Below are 20,680 nucleotides of genomic sequence, written 5' to 3'. Positions count from 1 at the left end.
CCGTCTTATGTCGTTTTTAAATGAAGCAATTTTATAGCTAGCAATGCATAGATTTGTTTAGTGTGCCATCGTCTTTTTAGGGACTTTCCAGAATAGTCACAACTTTTGACTGGGGAGATTCAGATATGTGGTTCTGGGCAAGAGATAACAGAGTGGAGTGTGAGAAAGGACCTTCCTTGTAGTTTGATGCCCATGAGGGTGCTGAAAGTGGCGATATACAATAGACTTAAAAAAAAATTGGGCAGATACTTGAAGGAAACAACCTCCAGGGCTAGAGGGAAAAGAGCAGAGGAATAGAACTGCATAAAATTCTCCACAGAAACAGCACAGACCTGAAGGGCTGTATGATCTCTTTTTGTGACGGGACTAATTTGATGCATACTGGAACATCGTTGTTACAAACATTTTTTTGTGGGAGTTGTCATGTTCACAACTGAAAATTGCTTGCCAGAGTGGGTACAATATTTGTTGCTGTGGGACCTTCCTAGTCTGTAAGTCTTTGTAGCGTCTGTCTTGTTACCAGCAAAGTACAAAATGACCATTTTTTCAGTCTGGCATTTGCCAGTAAAGTTCAGCAAGCTGTTTTGGTGTTGGGAATTGCTGCTCCCAAACCTAAATCTGTTCTCGCACAGCATCAATACTACATACTTTACAGAAAGAAATACCCAACGTGAAACTGCAAGAAATTTGCTTTTACTTTCAGTAAGAAGTTCAGGAAAATTGGCACCAGTTGCTGGTCAGCAGTTACCTGAGAGCAGCTAACTCCACAAACCAGGGGGCAAATTTCTTGTTGGAACCTTTACCAATGAAACCATTGAGAAGCATGTCCATCAAGCAGCTTTTGCAGGGGGCCAAAGGATTTCTTTTGCCAATTATTATTGGCAACTGCTTTGCCAAAAATGTATCCATGTTGAAGCCCTTTTAAGTGCAATGCAACCTATAAAAGCTACATATTATGCAGCCAGTGGGGTGAACATTAAACTTACTCAATTTTTTTTCTCCCCAGTGGGAGAAAGAAGGGATCAGGAGAGATCAGGTGTGGAACCAGAGTATACATCAGGGACACTGTGGGTATAGGCGTGCACAAGCAGAAAAGACGGCTTTCATTCAAGCTTCTAAAGCTACAGTGCTGCTGCTTTGGTTAGGAGACTTCAAACAGGATTACTGACACAAAGATCGTGGACTGAAACAGGCAACTTCAGATTTGAGCAGAATACATCAAGGCTACTACGTGAGGTAAGCTGACAAACCGATTGTTTGAAATCATTATCCTGTCTCGTAGGAAGTATAATTTATTGATGCAAAAGTGAATTACAGTTTCCATTAAGAGTGAAATTTGATTGTGGACACACATTCAGTGACAAAATTTGAGGTCTTTGTTCTTTTAATTTATTGATGGAAGCTTTCCTTGTGAGATTGTATATTTGGTTCCATTTTATAACGCTTACTCCAACTTTATTTAAACAATAATTAAATTTTAGAGTAATTTTGAGTGCATTCATAAACAGTAATAGTACATTCGGTTGAAAAATGTAAATCTCCAATCTGTTGAGAGTTCCTGACCCATCAGCATAACAGAAAATAAAAGGCGGAAATTAGGGAAAAATATAAATGGTGTTACTACGCAGTCATCTAATCTCAAAACAAATTATGCATCAGAAGTTCAAAAATGAAAGAAAACTTTATGAAGTGGTAGAATATTCTCTCTGAAGGTTTCCAAAAGGAACAATGGATGATGCTATAATTGAGCCAGAATCAGAATTTTTGTTTTTGGATTGTTGGGGCAGGAGTAGTTTAACCTTTTTGCCTATATTCTTTGCAACTTAAACCTATATTCTGTGATGTCCCCGTATATCACAGCACTTCAGTAAATGCACACTTGCAAATCCACCCAGGTCTGGGGAAAATCTGTGAAAAGCAAAAATAACAATTAATTTAAAATTCAGTTTATCTTTGCAAATCCTACTTTCGAAAGAGATTTCTATATAAAATGGCTGCCCTCAGACATCCTCGGAACATCGGCGTTATATTCATTTCACGACCCTGAAGGCTCAGATACAAGAAATATTCAGGTATATGTGAATTGTTAATAATCAACATATTGATTCATTAAACAAAGATTAAATTAATATGCCACGAGGATTTTTTTTCCAAATCCAAACACTTACCACCTCCAAATGTAGCATGAAATTTTGAAATGATAAAAGGTATCTTGCTTTACAATGATCTGCATTTATATCATGTCTTTCATGATCACCAGATATCACAAAGTACTTTATAGCTATTGAACTGTTTATAGGGTCACTGTCGTTTTGTAGGAAACACAGCAGCTAATTTGTGCACAGCAAGCTCTCATAAAGATGTGATAATCTGGTTTTGTGTGATACTTGTTATTGAATAAATATTGGAAAGGACTCTTTCCCCGCACTTCTTTGAAACACTGCATGGGATTTTTAATGGCTGTCTGACAGGGCATCAATTCAATGACTCATCTGACGGATGACACTTTTGACAGTGCAGCACCCATCAATACCGCACTGATGTGTCAGTCTTGATTTTTGTACTCAAAATGCTGGATACAGCTTAAACTCACAACATACAGACTTGAGGCAATAGTGCTACTAGCAGAGCCATAGCTGATCTTATTATTTATTGTTATTAGTTACCTATTTTAAGTCCATTTTTTCCACTTGTACAATGGAATAGTTAAGAGAGATGACTGTCTCATTCCAGTTCCTCAGAACTTAAGAAAACCCAGCATGATTCAGCAATGTTTCGTTGAGCAAATGATAAATTTTGTTTAGCATCAACTTCATGAATTTTGAGTAAAAAATGAGGTCTGCAGATGCTGGAGATCACAGCTGCAAATGTGTTGCTGGTCAAAGCACAGCAGGTTAGGCAGCATCTCAGGAATAGAGAATTCGACGTTTCGAGCATAAGCCCTTCATCATTTTGAGTCTGTTTCTCCTTTGTGTTCAAACTTTAATCGAGAGGGTGCAGAGAAGATTTACCAGGATGTTGCCTGGAATGGAGAATAGGACGTACGAGGATAGGTTGAGAGTTCTCGGCCTTTTCTCGTTGGAACGGCGAAGGATGAGGGGTGACTTGATAGAGGTTTATAGGATGATCAGAGGAATAGTTAGAGTAGACAGTCAGAAACTTTTTCCCCGGATACAACAGAGTGTTACAAGGGGACATAAATTTAAGGTGAAGGGTAGAAGGTATAGGGGAGATGTCAGGGGTGGGTTCTTTACCCAGAGAGTGGTGGGGGCATGGAATGCGCTGCCCGTGGGAGTGGTAGAGTCAGAATCATTGGCGACCTTTAAGCGGCAATTGGATAGGTACATGGATGGGTGCTTAATCTAGGATAGATGTTCGGCACAACATCGTGGGCCGAAGGGCCTGTTCTGTGCTGTATTGTTCTATGTTCTATGTTCTATGAGAGTTTGTGAGCTCTTGACAATAATTAATGATTGAAATGCAAAAGATACTTTGGTTCCATTGCTTACAGTAAAGAAATGCTAAGGTAGGGCTAAAAAAAAAAGTTGCTGTTGAAAATGTTACTACGAGATATACACATGAACTAGGACAGAGGTATTGCTATTCAGTTTACTGAACAGGCACGAGGGCTCAGTGACCGATGAATTGGGAAGCTGGATCCAAAGGGTACAATTTGACCTTTAAATCAGGAAAAATCACAGAAATGCGAAAGCACAGAAAATAGATGAAAATTCCAGAAGAATTTAATATGCAGAAGAATTTCAAAACATTTACAAATGAGATGAGGTGGAATTTTTCAAAGGATTGCGAATCTTTGGCAAACTTTACCCAGAGAGCTGTGAACTGTCACTGAGTATGTTTAAGATAGAAGGCGACAGTTGGGCACTGTGTGAATTAAGAGATGGAAGGATAGTGAGGGAAGCTGGGGTTGAGGTAGCAGCTCAGCCATGAACTTGCCGAGTGACAGAGTACGTTTGAAGGGCCAAATTACTTGCTCCAGCTGCAATTTTTCACGTGCTTAAATAAAGGCCATTCAGACCTGTGCCTAACTTGTTAAAAGAAGAATAATAAATTCCAGTTCCCTGCAGGAAAACAATTAGGAAGATCCTGGGTTTGACTTCATTTCTGCATTATGTTGAAGACACCACAGCATTCCTGTTGTACAGAATCCGGAAAGGAGGCAAAGTAGGACTGAAGTATCAATTAGAGTAGCAACGAAAATGGGATCTGATAAAAATACAACAGAAAGCAAATGGTATGGAAAAAGTAACTTTAAAATGCAAACTTCAAATGAACCAATGGCACAACTAGGACAGAAAGTCAACCCAGTATCAATATTGTGATATAAAATAAGGCAAATTTAGGGCTGTTTCCAAAAAGATCTTTTTCACTCAGAGGGACCAGTATTTAGGGTAGTTTCTTTTTACATTAATCAAAACAAGTGTTTGAATATTAAGAGACGGTTTAGTGCTGTATTTTGGGAATGGCAGATTCTTTCTGTAGAAGCTAGAATGAGCAGGCTGAACTTTCCCATCCTCATCTATCTGGTGATCTCATGAGAGGAAAGGTACTTGTGAAGTGGTTGCTCCTGTTCAGTATGCGTGTGGAGATTGGATGTAGTCCCAAGGCAGATTGGTTTTACTAAAATCACAGTCCAAGCACATACCTTTAAGGGCACCAGTGAGAGTGAGTTACTAAGGGTACTCACTATCTTTGAAATGAGCCTGAGAAAAGGGAAAGGAAACGGAGAAAGAAAAAATGTAGCCTGGTGTCTGTCTTAAGGAGACAACAAATTGCAGGACTGAGCTCTCTAAAGGACAGCAACTCCATGACTCACTCCATGAAGTGCATCATCTAACAAGTCCCATACGTCGGAACACGCTGTCATATTGCACACCTGAGCCCTGGTTTATTTATATAATAATCTCAATGGTGAAATGTACAAATAAAATTCATGGAAAAGTAAAAAAAAACTTATTAATCTAACAGACAGGACAATTTAAAATTGGAATTATTTCATTGAGTGTATGTGAGCGAAGGTTTACTAATTGAGCCTCTTACTTCAAAATGATTGCTTCATCAGGAAGCTGAGTGCTTTACTGAATCCATTGGGATCAAGTCAGTCTTTTTCCATAATATTACATCAACATTGTGCATGTAAATAAAGAAAAGTACTGTTTTTGCCGTTTAAATCGGATCTAGATACCTCTGTGGTTATAGTTAGCAATAATAAGGGACTTACATACCATTGAAACAAATGTATAATTCATAGCCACTCCTCCAATTGAATGAGGTTTATGGAGCCTCATTTGAACCAAATAAGAACCATTGGCAAATATCTTTTCTTTGTTTTCCAGTTGCAAAGAATAGTATGAAGAGGAATATCACAAAGAGGATATAGACATGCTAAGTGAGAGTTTAAAAATTTGGCAGATGGAATATTATGTGGAAAAATGTGAAGTCATACACTTGGACAGGAAGCACAGAGGAGCTGTTTATTGTTATTGTTTTATTCATTTATGGAATATGGGCTTCACTGGCTGGGCCAGCTTTTATTGCCCATACTAGTTGCCTTTGAGAAGATGGTGGAGAGCTGCCTTTTTGAGCCACTGCAGTCCACGTGCTATAGGTAGACCCACAATGCAGCTAGCAAAAGAGATCTAGGATTTTGACCCTGCATCACTAAAGGAACAGTAAAACATGTTTCCAAGTCAGGGTATTAAGTGGTTTGGAGGGGAACTTGCAGGTGGTGGTGGTGTGCTCACATGTGTTAGCTGCTCTTGTCCTCCTGGATGGAAGTAATTGTAAATTTGGAAGCTGCTGCTCAAGAAGCCTTGGTGAATTTCTGCACTGCATCTTGTAAATGTTACACATCAAATGGTATTGATTGTCAGCGTGCAGGAAGAGGATGGTTATGGCTTTAGTGTCAATCAAGCAGTCTGCTTTGTTCTGGATGGTGTCAGACTTCTGCACTCATCTGGGCAAGTAGGGAGTATTCTATCTTGACTTGTCCCTTACAGATGGTAGACAAGCTTTAGGGAATCAGGAGATGAGTTACCTGCTGCACAATTCCTTGTTTCTGAGCTGCTCTTATAACTACTGTATTTACATGGCAAGTTCAGTTCAGTTTCTGATCATTGGTAACATCCAGCATGTTGATACTGGGAGAATTCAATGATGGTAACACCAGTGAATGTCAAAGGAAATGGTTAGATTCTCTCTGGTTGAAATGGTCACCGCCTAGTACTTGTGTGGTGCGATGTTACCGGCCACTTTCCAGTCCAAGCTGAAAATTAAGAAAGACTGCAAAAAGCTGCAACACAGAGGCATTTGGGATTTCTCGTGCGTAAATCACAAAAAGCTAGCATAGAAGATCAGCTAGTATTCGGGAAGACAAATGAAATGTTGGCCTTTATTTCAAAGGGAATGAAACATAAAAATAGGAAATCTTGCTAAATCTATACAAGACACTAATTAGACCTAGAATACAGTGAACAATTTCTGTAATCTAAGGATATATGCTGACATTGGAGAAAGTCCAGGGAATATTTATTAAGTTGATCCGAAGTATGAAGGAACTTTCTCATGAGGAGAAATTGAGGAGGTTGGGCCTGTAGTCATTGAGGTTTAGGAGAATGAGAGGAGATTTTACTAAAACATATCAGCATCTAAGGGGGGCTTGACTGAAGTCATCATAGGAATAGTCAGCATGGCACTGTGTAGGGGAGGTCCTGTCTCACAAACTAGATTGAGAAAGTGATGAAGGGTAGGGCAGTGGAAGTTGCCTACATGGACTTCACTAAAGCATTTCACAAGGTCCCTCATGGTAGGCTGGCCCAGAAGATAAAGTCACATGGGTGAGTTGGTTACAAAATTAGTATGGTCTAGAAGACAGAGGGTATTTGTGGAGGGGTGTTTTACTGACTGGAGGTCTGTGACCATTGATGTTCCACAAGGATCAGTGCTGGAACCTGTTTTGTTTGTAATATATATACATGATTTGGATGAAAATGTAGGTGGTCAGATTAGTAAGTTTGCAGATGACACAAAATTGCTGAAGTTGTGGATAATTAGGGAGGTTGTCAAAGGTATAGATCAGTTAGAAAGTTGGGCAGAGAAATGGCAGATGATGTTCAATTCAGACACGTGTGAGGTGATGCATATTTGGAGGTCATATGCAAGAGAAAAGTATACAGTCAATGGCAGGACCCTTAGGAGCATTGATATACAGAGAATCTTGGGGTACAAGTAAATAGCTCCCTGAAAGTGGCAACACAGGTGGATAAGGTGATAAAGAAGGTGCAAAGCATGCTATATATAAAAATTGGCAAGGCATGTTACACCTGTATAAAAATCTTAATTAGGTCACATTTTGAAGTATTGTATGCAATTCTGGTTGCCACACTATAAGAAGGATGTGGAGACTTTGGAAAGGGAACAAAAGAGGTTTATCAGGATGTTGTCTGGATTGGAGTGTGTTAGCTATAAGGAGAAGTTTGAGAACCTTGAAACAAAAACAAAATTGCTGGGAAAGCTCAGCAGGTCTGGCAGCATCTGTGGAGAGAAATCACAGTTAATGTTTTGGCTCCAGAGACCCATCCTCAGACCAGTGAGGACCCACAAACAACAGTGAGTTGCATGATCACATGACCTGTTTTATTCTTATTGCTTGAGAGATAAATATTTTCCAGGATATCAATAATTCTCTCTACATTTCTTCAAATGGTGCTCCAGATCTATGACAGCTAGCTGAGAGAGCTGAATTTCTCCATCAAAAGGTGACACCTCTGATGGTGCAGCACCCTTTCAACACTGCATAGAAGTATTTTCATTTCTTGTTGACATAAGATTTGTATAGAACTATTATCAGACACAAAATAAGTCTTGTTTATCTAACACTGTTGATAGCTTCAGATGTACCAAAGTGGTTCACTGCGGGGGAATTACTATTGATGTATGGCCACTCTTAAGTCATGAAATGCAGCAGACAATTTCCAGATAGTGGAACCTCACATATAGCAATGGTTATTTAATCAGTCTTAGTTCTGTTAGATAAGGAATAAATGCTAGCCAGTACATCAAGATAATTCCTTCCCATTCAAACAGTATTCTGCAACTTCAGTTTAACATCTCCAAAGGTTCAGTACTCCCTCAGTCATGCTGTGGCGGGTCAGCCTAGATTACAAGCTAAAGACAGCTTGTATGCAATGTTGCTTCACAGAACATTTCAAGGTAAACATGGGGCCCTTTCATCAATAACCTTACATCTGTTTTTCTCCATAAACCAGCTTGTCAAATTCCAGCCCCTGCCTTGTCCCACAGACATTTTAATATTGCCCAAGCTCGAGGAAGTAGACACTCTTTAAAAGAAAAAAACTCACTAACTCCAATTGTTTGGGGTGATGTTTTTTGTGTGTTTGTGCCGGGGTCAGACGGAGATATTTTTGAGACATTTGCTCCTAATTTTGGACACGTGTCCAGAATCAGCCAGTGAAATGCTCTTCTCCACCTTTTGATTAATGAGTTTTTATTTTAACCTCCCATTTTCAGCTTGACACCTGCCATTGCACTCAGTAAACCGGAGAAGGGCTTCACAGCAGATGTTCGTAGCAAGTCTTTCCGTGAGTGACTCCATAAATTTGGCACACTTTGATCGCCTTTTTTGGCTCAATGTCAGCCGTTGTAAAATCTACACCACCGTGTTGTTGAAATTAAAATTTGTTTGTGAATTCAAATGAAAATAATCCCCTACATAACATGGGAGGAAGAGAAACCTGAGTCTGCTGCCCCGCCAATAATTATTTTGTTGATCTGATTGTGGCTTTTACTCCACTTTTTTGCCTGTCCCCCATAATCCTGGACTTCCTTGTCAATCAAAGATCTATCCAAACTTTGCGTTGAATGTACTCAATGACTCAGCCTCCTATGCTGTCTAATGGTGTAGAATTCCAAAGTCTAACGATCATCTGAGACAAAACATTTCTCCTCATTTTCATCATAAGTGGGAGACCCGATTAGTTCTAGATTCCTGCATGAGAGAAAACATCCCCTCAGCATCTACCATGTCAGACCCCCGTGAAATCACATATCCTTCAATAAGGCCACCTCTCCATTTTTCTAAACTCCAGCGAGTATAGGCCCAGCCTCACCAACCTTTTCCAATAAGGCAAACCCCATTATCTCAGGATTCAGCATAGAAACTCTCCACTGAACTGTCCCCAAAGCAAATATACCCCATCTTCATTAAGGTGACCACAGAGATATCTCACCAATGCCCTGTACAATTGTTATAATACTGTACTTCCATTCAATACTACGGTAAAGGTTACTATTCCATCAACCTTCTTAGTTACTTCCTGTGTGCTTCATGTAAAAAGACTATTGCATTCTGCAGTCTCCCCATTCAACTAATATCCTGCCGTCCTCATATTTTCCCAGATTATATTCGATCTGCTAACTTGTTGCTCACTCACTTAATTAAGCAGTATGTGTTTACAGGCTGCTTGTATACTCCCCATAACTTGTTTTCCTTCCCATATTTCTATCATCTGCACATTTGGCCATGATACAGTCAGTCCGTTCATCAGTCATTAATGTGAATATAACTAGTCAAAGCCTCAGTACTGATCACATTGGGACTGCACTGGTTACAGTTTCCAACTTGACACTGATTTATTTATCCTGTCTCTTGGTTTCCTTTTAGTTGGTCAGTTCTTTATCCATGCTGCTATATCACCCCAACATCATATGCTCTTGTGCAATAATCTTTTATGTAATATGGATTAAATGCCATTAGGAAATGCAATGACGATGCAGGTGGGAAGGTAGCAGTTCTGGAGGGATCATGAGGAAGAAAGTGAAAGTTAGCAGGTGTTTCTGATTTTAAAGCTGGCAACTAAGATATTTATTTCCAAAATGTACTTTTTTGGTGGTACCATTTAAGGATTGCTCATTAAGCCCTATGTTCATTTTGTGTAAATGATAACTTTTTGTGCTTATAGAACGGAGTGTCGACATTGGAACAGATCATTCTGTCTTGCTCCTAATTTTACCTTTAATCATCTTTGAGTCAATGAATAGTGGAGGACACGATTCAGTTTTATAAAAGAAGTGTTAAATGGATGTTAAACCCCTTAGTTGCAAATGAAAACCATCCAAGGCTTGTTTCAAACCATGCAGATCTCTTTAATTGATAATGTACCAATATTGTTGACATTGTCCAGACTGTGTACACATATAATTTTGGATTTAAATGACAATTGTTTCAGTCATGAATATTGACACTCTTCACTTCTATTTGCAAAGACTATTTTTTTAAAAGCTAAAAAGGATTTGCAGTTTGGATGGGCAAACAGGTGGGAGTTTGTCCCAATGTGCAAATCAGCATCTTTCTCTGTGATAGGACTGTGATAGGATTGAAATACAAACATGCCAGGATGTGGGCTCTGTGATATGTGGTTCTTAAATAATTAGCTGCTCTGAAGAACGTTTATTATACTGCTCAGAAAGTTAGCTTTCTCAGCTCTGCTGTCCCTACTTGAAGAAGCTGAGCATTGCCATGGTCCAACTACGTAGGCATCAATAACCTTACACTACTCTGTCTTTGACCTCAACCAGTTACTTCAGCCCCAGGTGCATCAGAGTTCAGCCTCACTCTGCGCTCATCCAACATCAACCTTTAAAGCTGAAGGAGAGGTCAAAGGATACCAGTTGAAAAAATCCTAGTTGAATAATTATATCTCTCTGACATAGGTTCCACATCTACATCATCCCAGACTGAAGAATGAATCATTGAGATTCTCAAGCCTAGCTACTTCATACATTTTGAAAAAAAATTTTATGTGTACTACCAAGCCTCAGACATTACCTTTTTATTTGTTATGTTTTACAGTGTTCATCATGGAGTTTTATAGCCCACTCAGTAGCTACAGAGTGAATGATTATATAAGCATTCTTCCCTAATCTCACAGAGGTCAAGTCTGATGCTTAATCCTTTTTAAGAATTTACTAATATTTCAGTCACATGATCAATGCGTTTGCCTAAGTTGACGAAATTGGCTGATAAAATGTAAGATTTGGATTTGAGGCTTTGGCCTTCTCAGTGTTCAGTTTTCTGGTGGGTTGATGATTCAAGACGGTGAATGTGTTTTCGTCACATTTTATCCAAGAGAAGATGGATGGAGGAAATAAAAATCCAACACCATAAGCAATGCAATATCACCTCTACTGACTGAGATGGTAGAGTTCTGAATGACTTATCTTCCAACTTACCTGTTAAAGATGTGTATTTTCATGACAGCATTGGTAGGAGTGATCATTGCACAATCCTGATGAAGGTGAAGTTCTGTCTTCACATCAAAGACACCTTTCATCATGTTATGTGACACTATCAGTAGTCCAGATGGCATAGGCTTAGAACAGAGTCGGTTGCTCAAAACTGAACATCTAGGATGTGTGACAGGCTATCAGCAGCAGAATGGAATTTCACCATGATCTGTAATCTCACTCCCAATATGTTCTTCACTGTACCAGTATCATCAAAGTAGGCACCAAACCTGATTTAATGGTAATGTAGGAGAGCATACAACACAGAAATGTGTGCATGCTGAAAAGCAGAACCAGAATGTGATAGACAATGCTAAAAGGGATTCACTTATAGCTTTGCAGTTCCAACACATCCAAACATGAATGATGATGGATGGTTATAGTAGAGGCTCTAAAAATGTCTCCATTCTCAATGATGATGGAGCTGAGCATCAGTGCAAATGACAAGGCTGAAGAGTCTGCAACAATCTTCAGCCAGATTGTCCATCTCAGCCTGCAACTCAAATACAAGTCTTCAGACAACTTACTTCTCTCCATGAATTATCAAGAAGTGGCTGAAGCAATTGAATACATGAAAGGCAGTGGGCTTTGACGACAAGTACAGTTAGTTCTGCTATGACGCGCATTTCTTCAGCATGAATTGGCTATAATGCTATTGAAGAATTTAGACCATTATTTGTAGAACACAAACTTGCCTTACCTGTATTGGCTATAATGCGATTCCAGCCCCATTAGTTTAAATAGCACTGCTGTAACATGATTTTCTTATAACGCAGGATCGCACAGGAACAGAACTATCACATTATATCAGAACCGACTGTAGTCATGAAGCCTTGTGCATCGGAATTAGCCATTACCACAACCAAGCTGTTCCAGTCTAGCTGCAACATTAGCATCGACCTGGAAATGTGGTAACTTACTTAGGTATGACCTATCCACAAAAAGCAGGACAAATCCAGCCTCGCTATCAGAGCTCCATCAGGCTACACTCAATCATCAATAAAGTGAGGGGAAGTGTTGCTACTAAATGTCTCTTGGTTTACGAGGAACATGCAGCTGCAGTCTAGATTGCAGCTTTGATCTAAAAATGAATTGATGTCTTGAGGTGAGGTGTGAGTAACTGTCCTTGACATCAGGAATTCTAAACAAAATTAAAGTTAATGGGAATCAAAGAAAAGAATCACCACAAAGGAAAATGGATGATTTTGGTTGTTGGAGGCAATTCATCTCCACTCCTGGACATTGTTGCAAGAGTTCCTCAAGGCAATGTCCTTGGCCCAACCATCTTCAATTGCTTATTCATGGCCTTCCCTCCAACAAAACCTCTGAGCCTAGAATGCATCAATAATTAGGCATTATTCTGACAAGTGCCATATAACATTCATGCTTTACAAGCACCAAGCAATGTGGATTGCAACAAGAGAGAATCTAACTAACTCCCCTTCACATTCAAAGACATGACCATTTTCCAAATCACCCGCTGTCAACATCTTGGATGTTCCCTCTGATCAGAAATTTAACTAAAATCAGCCATTTAAATACCGTGGCTGCGAGAGAAATTAGAGGCTAGGAATTCATAGGTAAGCAACTCATCTCCTTACTGTCAAAAGCCTTTCCACCATCTACAAGGCACTGTACGAGCTATTGAGTCATACAGCACGAAAACAGACCCTTGAATCCAACTTGTCCAGCCAATCAGGTCCTAAATTGAACTAGTCCCAACTGCCTGCATTTGGCTCGTTTCCCTCCAAACCCTGACTTACTCTTGGGAAATAGGGCAGGGCAGGTGACTGGGGTGTCAGTGGGGGAGCACTTTGGGGTCAGCGACCATAATTCTATTAGTTTTAAAATAATTATGGAAAAGGATAGACCAGATCTAAAAGTTGAAGTTCTAAATTGGAGAAAGGTGAGTTTTGACGGTATTAGGCAATAACTTTCAAAAGCTGATTGGGGGCAAACATTCGCAGGTCAAGGGACGGCTGGAAAATGGGAAGCCTTCAGAAATGAGATAACGAGAGTCCAGAGACAGTGTATTCCTGTTAGGGTGAAAGGAAAGGTTGGGAGGTGTAGGGAATGTTGGATGATTAAAGAAATTGAGGTTGTGGTTAAAAAGAAGGAAGCATATGTCAGATACAGACAGAAGATTGAGAAAGTGCTTAGAAGAGTACAAAGGCAAAGGAGTATACTTAAGAGGCAAAACAGGAGGGCAAAAAGGGGACATGAGATAGCATTGGCAAATAGTGGTAAGGAGAATCCAAAGGGTTTTAATAAATCCATTAAGGACAAAAGAGTAACCGGGGAGAGAATAGGGCCCCTCAAACATCAGCAAGGCGACCTATGTGGAGCTACAGGTGACTGGGGAGATACTAAACAAGTATTTTGCTTCCACTGTGTTTACTGTGGAGAAGGACATGAGGTATAATATGTGTGAAAATAGATGGCGACATCGTTAAAAATGTCCATATTACAGGGGAGGAGGTGCTGGATTTCTTAAAAGTGGATAAATCCTCAGGACCTGATCAGGTGTACCCTAGAACTCTGCGGGAAGCTAGAGAAGTGATTGCTGGGCCCCTTGCTGAGATATTTGTATTATTGATAGTCACAGGAAGGTGCCGCAAGACTGGAGGTTGGCTAAGTATTTAAGAAAGATGGTAAGGACAAGCCGGGGAACTATAGACCGGTGACCTTGACATTGATGGTGGGCAAGTTGTTGGAGGGAATTCTGAGGGACAGTATTTACATGTATTTGGAAAGGCAAGGACTGATTAGGTATAGTCAACATGGCTTTGTGCATGGGAAATCATGTCTCACAAACTTGATTGAGTTTTTTAAAGAAGTAACAAAGAGGATTGATGAGAATTTGGGGAAAAAGATGGTGACGTCTTGAAAAATGTCCATATTACAGAGGAGGAAGTGCTGGATGTCTTGAAATGCATAAAAGTGGATAAATCCCCAGGAGCTAATCAGGTGTACCCTAGAACTCTGTGGAAAGCTAGGGAAGTGATTGCTGGGCCCCTTCCTGAGGTATTTGTATCATCGATAGTCACAGGTGAGGTGCTACAAGACTGAAGGTTGGCTAACATGGTACCACTATTTAAGAAAGGTGGTAAGGTAAATTTGACCTCTGTGGTGGGCAAGTTATTGGAGGGAATCCTGAGGGACAGAGTGTACGTGTATTTGGAAAGGCAAGGACTTATTAGGGATAGTCAGCATGGCTTTGTGCGTGGGACATCATGTCTTACGAACTTGACTGAATTTTTTTTGAAGAATTAACGAAGAGGACTGATGAAGGTAAAGTGGTGGACATGATGTATATGGACTTCAGTAAGGCTTTTTAAAAATTCATTTGTGGGACTTGGGCATCACTGGCTGGTCAGCACTGATAGCCCATTCCTATTTGCCCTCGAGAAGGTGATGGTGAGCTGCCTTCTTGAATTGCTGCAGTTCACTTGCTGTGTGTTGACCCACAATGTCAGTAGGGAGGGAATTCCAGGATTTTGACCCAACGACTGTGAAGGAGTGGTGGTATATTTCCAAGTCAGGGTGGTGAGTGGCTTAGAGGGGACCTTTGCAGGTGGTGGTGTTCCCAAGCACCCGCTGCCCTTGTCCTTCACAGTGGTAGTGGCTGTGGGTTTAGAAGGTGTTGCCTAAGGATCTTTGGTGAATTTCCGTAGTGCATCTTGTAGATAATACACATCGCTGCTACTGAATGCCAGTGGTAGAGGGATTGAATATTTGATGATGTGGTGCCAATCAAGTGGGTTGCTTTGTCCTGGATAGTGTCAAGCTTCTTGAGTTGTTGGAGCTAGACCCATCCAGGCAAGTGGGGAGTATTCCATCACACTCCTGACTTGTGCCTTGTAGATGGTGGATAGACTTTGGGGTGTCAGGAGGTGAGTTACTTGCTGCAGTATTCCTAGTCTCTGACCTGCTCTTGTAGCCACTGTGTTTATGTGGTGAGTCCAGTTTAGCTTTTGGTCAATGGTAACCCCAAGGATGTTAACAGTGAGGGAGTCAGTGATTGTAATGCCGTTGAATGTTAAGGGGTGGTGGTTAGAGTGTCTCTTACTGGTGATGGTCATTGTCTGGCATTCGTGTGGCGTGAATGTTACTTGCCATTTGTTGGTCCAAGCCTGTTGCATTTGAGCATGGACTGCTTTACTATCTGAGGAGTTGCGAATGCCACTGTGCAATCATTGGCGAACATCCCCACATCTGACCTCATGACAAAAGAAAGGTCAATGATGAAGCAGCTGAAAATTGTTGGGCCTCAGACATGACCCTGAGGGACTCCTGCAGAGATGTCCTGGAGCTGAGATGACTGATCCACCACAACCATAGCCATCTTCCTTTGTGCCAGGGTGGAGTGTTTTCCCCTAATACTCATTGATTCCAGTTTTGCCAGGGTTCTTTGATGCCACACTCGGTCAAATGCGGCTTTGATGTCAAGGTTGTCACTCTGACCTCACCTCTCAATTCAACTCTTTTGTCCGTCTTTGAACCAAGGCTGTAATGAGATCAGGAGCTGAGTGACACTGGTAAAACCAAACTGGGCATTGCTGAGCAGGTGCTGCTTGATAGCACTGTTGATGACACCTTCCATCACTTTACCGATGATGGAGAGTAGAATGATGGAGTGGTAATTGGCCGGGTTGGATTTGTCCCGCTTTTTGTGTCTAGGACATACCTGGGTAGTTTTCCACATTGTTGGGGAGATGCCAGTGTTGTATCTGTATTGGAAGAGCTTGGCTAGGGGAGCAGCAAGTTCTGGAGAATGCTTCTTCAGTACTATTAGATTAGATTAGATTAGATTAGACTTACAGTGTGGAAACAGGCCCTTCGGGCCAACAAGTCCACACCGACCCGCCGAAGCGCAACCCACCCATACCCCTACATTTACCCCTTACCTAACACTACGGGCAATTTAGCATGGCCAATTCACCTGACCCGCACATCTTTGGACTGTGGGAGGAAACCGGAGCACCCGGAGGAAACCCACGCAGACACGGGGAGAACGTGCAAACTCCACACAGTCAGTCGCCTGAGTCGGGAATTGAACCCAGGTCTCAGGCGCTGTGAGGCAGCAGTGCTAACCACTGTGCCACCGTGCCGCCCAAATTACCGGCATGTTATCAGGGCCCATTGCCTTTGCAGCATCCAGTGCCTCCAGCCTTTTTTTGATATCACGTGGAGTGAATTGAATTGGCTGGAGACTGGTATCTGTGATGCTGGGGACCACTGGAGGAGCTCGAGATGGATCATCCACTCGGCATCAGCTTTATCTTTTGCACTGATGTGCTGGGCTCCTCCATCATTGAAGATGGCAATATTTGTGGAGCCTCCTCCTCCAGTGAGTTATTTAATTGTCCACCACCATTCACGACTGGATGTAGAAGGACCCAGAGCTTAGATCTGATCCTTTTGGGATATGGGTTGTGGGATTGCTTAGCTCTGCCTATCACTTGCTGTTTATGCCATTTGGCATGTAAGTAGTCCTGTTTGATAGCTTCGCCAGGTTGACACTCATTTTAGGTATGCCTGATGCTGCTCCTGGCATGCCCTCCTACTCTCTCCATTGAATCAGGATTGTTCCTTTGGCTTGATGGTGAGGGTTGAGCGGGGGATATGCCAGGCCATGTGGTTGCAGATTGTACTAGAGCATAGCTCTGCTGCTGTTGATGTGCCTCATGGATTCCCAGTCTTGAGCTGCTAGATCGGTTTGAAGTCTGTCCCATTTAGCACGGTGGTAATGCCACACAACACGATGGAGGTTGTTCTCAATGTGAAGGTGGGATTTCGTTTCCACAGGGACAGTGCAGTGGTTACTTTTAGTTATACTGTCATGGACAGATGCTTCTGCGGCTGGCAGATTAATGAGGATGTGGTCAAGTATGTTTTTCCCTCTTTTTGGTTTCTTCATCACCTGCTGCAGACCCAGTCTAGCAGTTATATCCTTTAGGACCTGACCAGCACGATCAGTAATGCTGCTGTCAAGCCACTCCAGGTGATGGACATTGGGTGGGGGATTTCAGAGTATATTTTGTGCCCTTGCCAGCCTCAGTGCTTCCTTCAAGTGTTGTTCAACACGGAGGAATACTGATTCATCGGCCAAAGCAGGATGGTACGTGGTAACCAGTAAGAGATTTCTTTGCCCATGTTTAACCTGAAGCCATGAGACTTTGTGGTGTCTGAGTTAATGTCAAGGACTCAGAGGGCAACTCTCTCCCGACTGTAGCCCACTGTGACGTGATATCTGCTGGGTCTGTCCTGCCAATTGAACAGGACATTTCTATGGATAGTAATGGTGTCTAGAGTGCTATCTGTAAGGTATGATTCCATAGGAATGACTATGTCAGGTTGTTGCTTTATGAGTCTGTGAGACAGCTCTCCCAATTTCAGCACTATCCCCCAGATGTTGGTAAGAAGGACTTTGCCTGGTCAACAGAGCTGTTTGTATTTTTGCTGTTGTCTTTTCCGGTTCCAAGGTCGATGCTAGGTGGATCAACAAGATTCCTCACGGGAGACTGGTTATCAAGGTTAGGTCTCATGGAATACAGGGAGAATGAGCCATCTGGATACAGAACTGGCTTGAAGGTGGGTGATGGTGGTGGGGACGACTTGCTTTTCAGACTGGATGCTTCTGGCCAGTGGAGTGCCACAAGGATTGGTGCTGGGTCCATTACCTTTTGTCATTTATACAAGTGATTTGGATGAGAACATGGGAGGTATAGTTAGTAAGTTTGCAGATGACACCAAAATTGGAGGTGTAGTGGACAGCGAAGAAGGTTACCTCAGAGTACAATGGGATCTTGATCAGATGGGCCAATGGGCTTGAGGGGTGGCAGCTGGAGTTTAATTTAGATAAATGTGAGGTGCTGTATTTTGGAAAAGTAAATCATAGCAGGACTTAATGCTAAGGTCTTAGGGAGTGTTGCTGAACAAAGAGACCTTGGAGTGCAGGTTCATAATTCCTTAAGACCATAAGACATAGGAGTGGAAGTAAGGCCATTTGGCCCATCGAGTCCACTCCACCATTCAATCATGGCTGATAGGTATTTCAACTTCACTTACCCACATTCTCCCCGTAGCCCTTAATTCCTTGTGACATCAAGAATTTAGCAATCTCTGCCTTGAAGACATTTAGCGTCCCGGCCTCCACTGAACTGTGCGGCAATGAATTCCACAGGCCCACCACTCTCTGTCTGAAGAAATGTCTCCATATTTCTGTTCTGAATTTACCCCCTCTAATTCTAAGGCTGTGTCCACGGGTTCTAGTCTCCTCGCCTAACGGAAACAATTTCCTAGCATCCACCCTTTCCAAGCCATGTATTATCTTGTAAGTTTCTAATAGATCTCCCCTTAATCTTCTAAACTCCAATGAATACAATCCAAGGATCCTCAGCCGTTCCTCGTTCCTTGAAAGTAGAGTCGCAGGTAGATAGGATAGTGAAGAAGGCGTTTGGTATGTTTTCCTTTATTGGTCAGAGCATTGAGTGTAGGAGTTGGGAAGTATGTTGCCATACACCTACACCTAACAGTACAGGCAATTTAGCTTGGCCAATTCACCTAACCTGTACAGGACATCGGTTAGGCCACTTTGGGAATATTTTATGCAGTTCTGGTCTCCTTCCTATTGGAAGGATGTTGTGATACTTGAAAGGTTTCAGAAAAAACGTACAAGGATGTTGCCAGGGTTGGAGGGTTTGAGCTATAGGAGAGGCTGAATAGGCTGTGGCTGTTTTTCCTGGAGTGTCAGAGGCTAAGGGGTGACCTTATAGAGGTTTATAAAATTATGTTGGGCTTGGATAGGATAAAGAGATAATGTCTTTTCGTGTTGTGGGGAAGTGTAGAACTAAAGGGCATAGGTTTAGGGTGAGAGGAGATAAATATAAAAGGGACCTCAGGGGCAACCTTTTCACACAGAGGGTGGTGCATGTGTGGAATGAGCTGCAGACAAATGGTGGAGGCTGGTACAATTGCAACATTTAAAAGACACCTGGATGGATATATGAATAGGAAGGGTTTGGAGGGATATGGGCCGGGTGCTGGCAGGTGAGACTAGATTGGGTTAGGATATCTGGTCAGAACGGACGGGTTGGACCGAAGGGTCTGTTTCCATGCTGTACATCTCTATGACTCTCTGATTCTATTCATATATCTGTCCAAATGTCTTTTAAATCTTGTAACTGTACCCACCTATACCACTTCCTCTGACAGGTTACTGCATACATGCATAATCCTTGTTTGAAAAAGTTTTCGCTCACGTCCCTTTTAAGTCTTTCCCCTTTCAACCTTAACCTATGCCCTTAGTTTTGGATTCCCCTACCCTGGAGAAAAGACTTTGGCTATCCACCGAATCTATTTTCTGGAGTCCTTGATGGATACAATTTCAACAAGACTCAAGAAGCTCAACACCGTCCAGGACAAAGATTGGTTCCCATCCATCACCATAAACATCTACTCCATCCATCATGGGTGCACGGGGGCAGTCGTGTGTACTATCTTCAAAATGCAAGCAATAACTCTCTGGGGTACTTTTAACAGCCTCTTCCAAATCCATGACCTCCACCAGGACAAAGGCAGCGCATGCATGAAATTTCCCTCAAAACTACACACCATCATGATTTTGAACGAAATCAGCATTCCTTTATTGTTCTGGGTCAAAATCCTGGAAACCTATGGTAAGCGCTATGGATGCAGCTATACCATATGGTCTGCAGCAACTCGAAGGCAGTTCACCATCATCATCTCGAGGGAAATTGGAGATAGACAATAAATGCTGCCCTTGCCAGAACTATTGCACCCTACCAACAAGGAATAAAAACCAACACATGGAAAAAGACAGTTCTGAAATGCCTAATTCTTTGTTTGCTTCATTCCTATCAGAACAGACAGAATTGATTAGATTAGATTACTTACAGTGTGGAACCAGGCCCTTCGGCCCAATATGTCCACACCGACCCGCCGAAGTGCAGCCACCCAGATCCTTTCCCCTACACCTAACACTACAGGCAATTTAGCTTGGCCAATTCACCTAACCTGCACATTTTTGGACTGTGGGAGGAAACCGAAGCACCCAGAGGAAACCCACGCAGACACGGGGAGAATGTGTAAACTCCACACAGTCAGTCACCTGTATTGAACCCGGGTCTCTGGCTCTGAGGCAGCAGTGCTAACCACTGTGCCACCGTGCTGCCCACATTGTGGTGATCTACGGTTCCAACAAACCATGTATTTGTCTGACAACCTCCCTGCCCCCTTACTGGAGCACTTGTGGCTCAGTGGTAGCATCCCCACCTCTGCAGCAGAAACTCCAGTTTCATAACTAACCCAGGACAGATACACTATGGAAAGT

At 41.9% G+C, this 20,680-nt stretch overlaps 1 protein-coding gene across 1 annotated transcript in view; it reads left to right on the top strand.

The window, feature by feature from the left end:
• The first annotated feature begins 1,141 nt into the window (after nucleotides 1-1,141).
• Nucleotides 1,142-20,680, top strand: part of LOC132835857 (tetraspanin-1-like) — a 74,044-nt gene continuing 54,505 nt past the window's right edge. The window contains exon 1 of the mRNA XM_060854952.1: nucleotides 1,142-1,236. The gene's annotated coding sequence lies outside the window, so the exon portion shown is untranslated. The remainder of the gene's footprint in view (nucleotides 1,237-20,680) is intronic.

Source organism: Hemiscyllium ocellatum, chromosome 45 (genome assembly GCF_020745735.1).
Source record: "Hemiscyllium ocellatum isolate sHemOce1 chromosome 45, sHemOce1.pat.X.cur, whole genome shotgun sequence".
In the NCBI taxonomy this organism is placed as follows: domain Eukaryota; kingdom Metazoa; phylum Chordata; class Chondrichthyes; order Orectolobiformes; family Hemiscylliidae; genus Hemiscyllium; species Hemiscyllium ocellatum.
The sequence above is the reverse complement of the archived record's forward strand: the minus strand, read 5'-3'. Positions and strand labels throughout refer to the sequence as shown.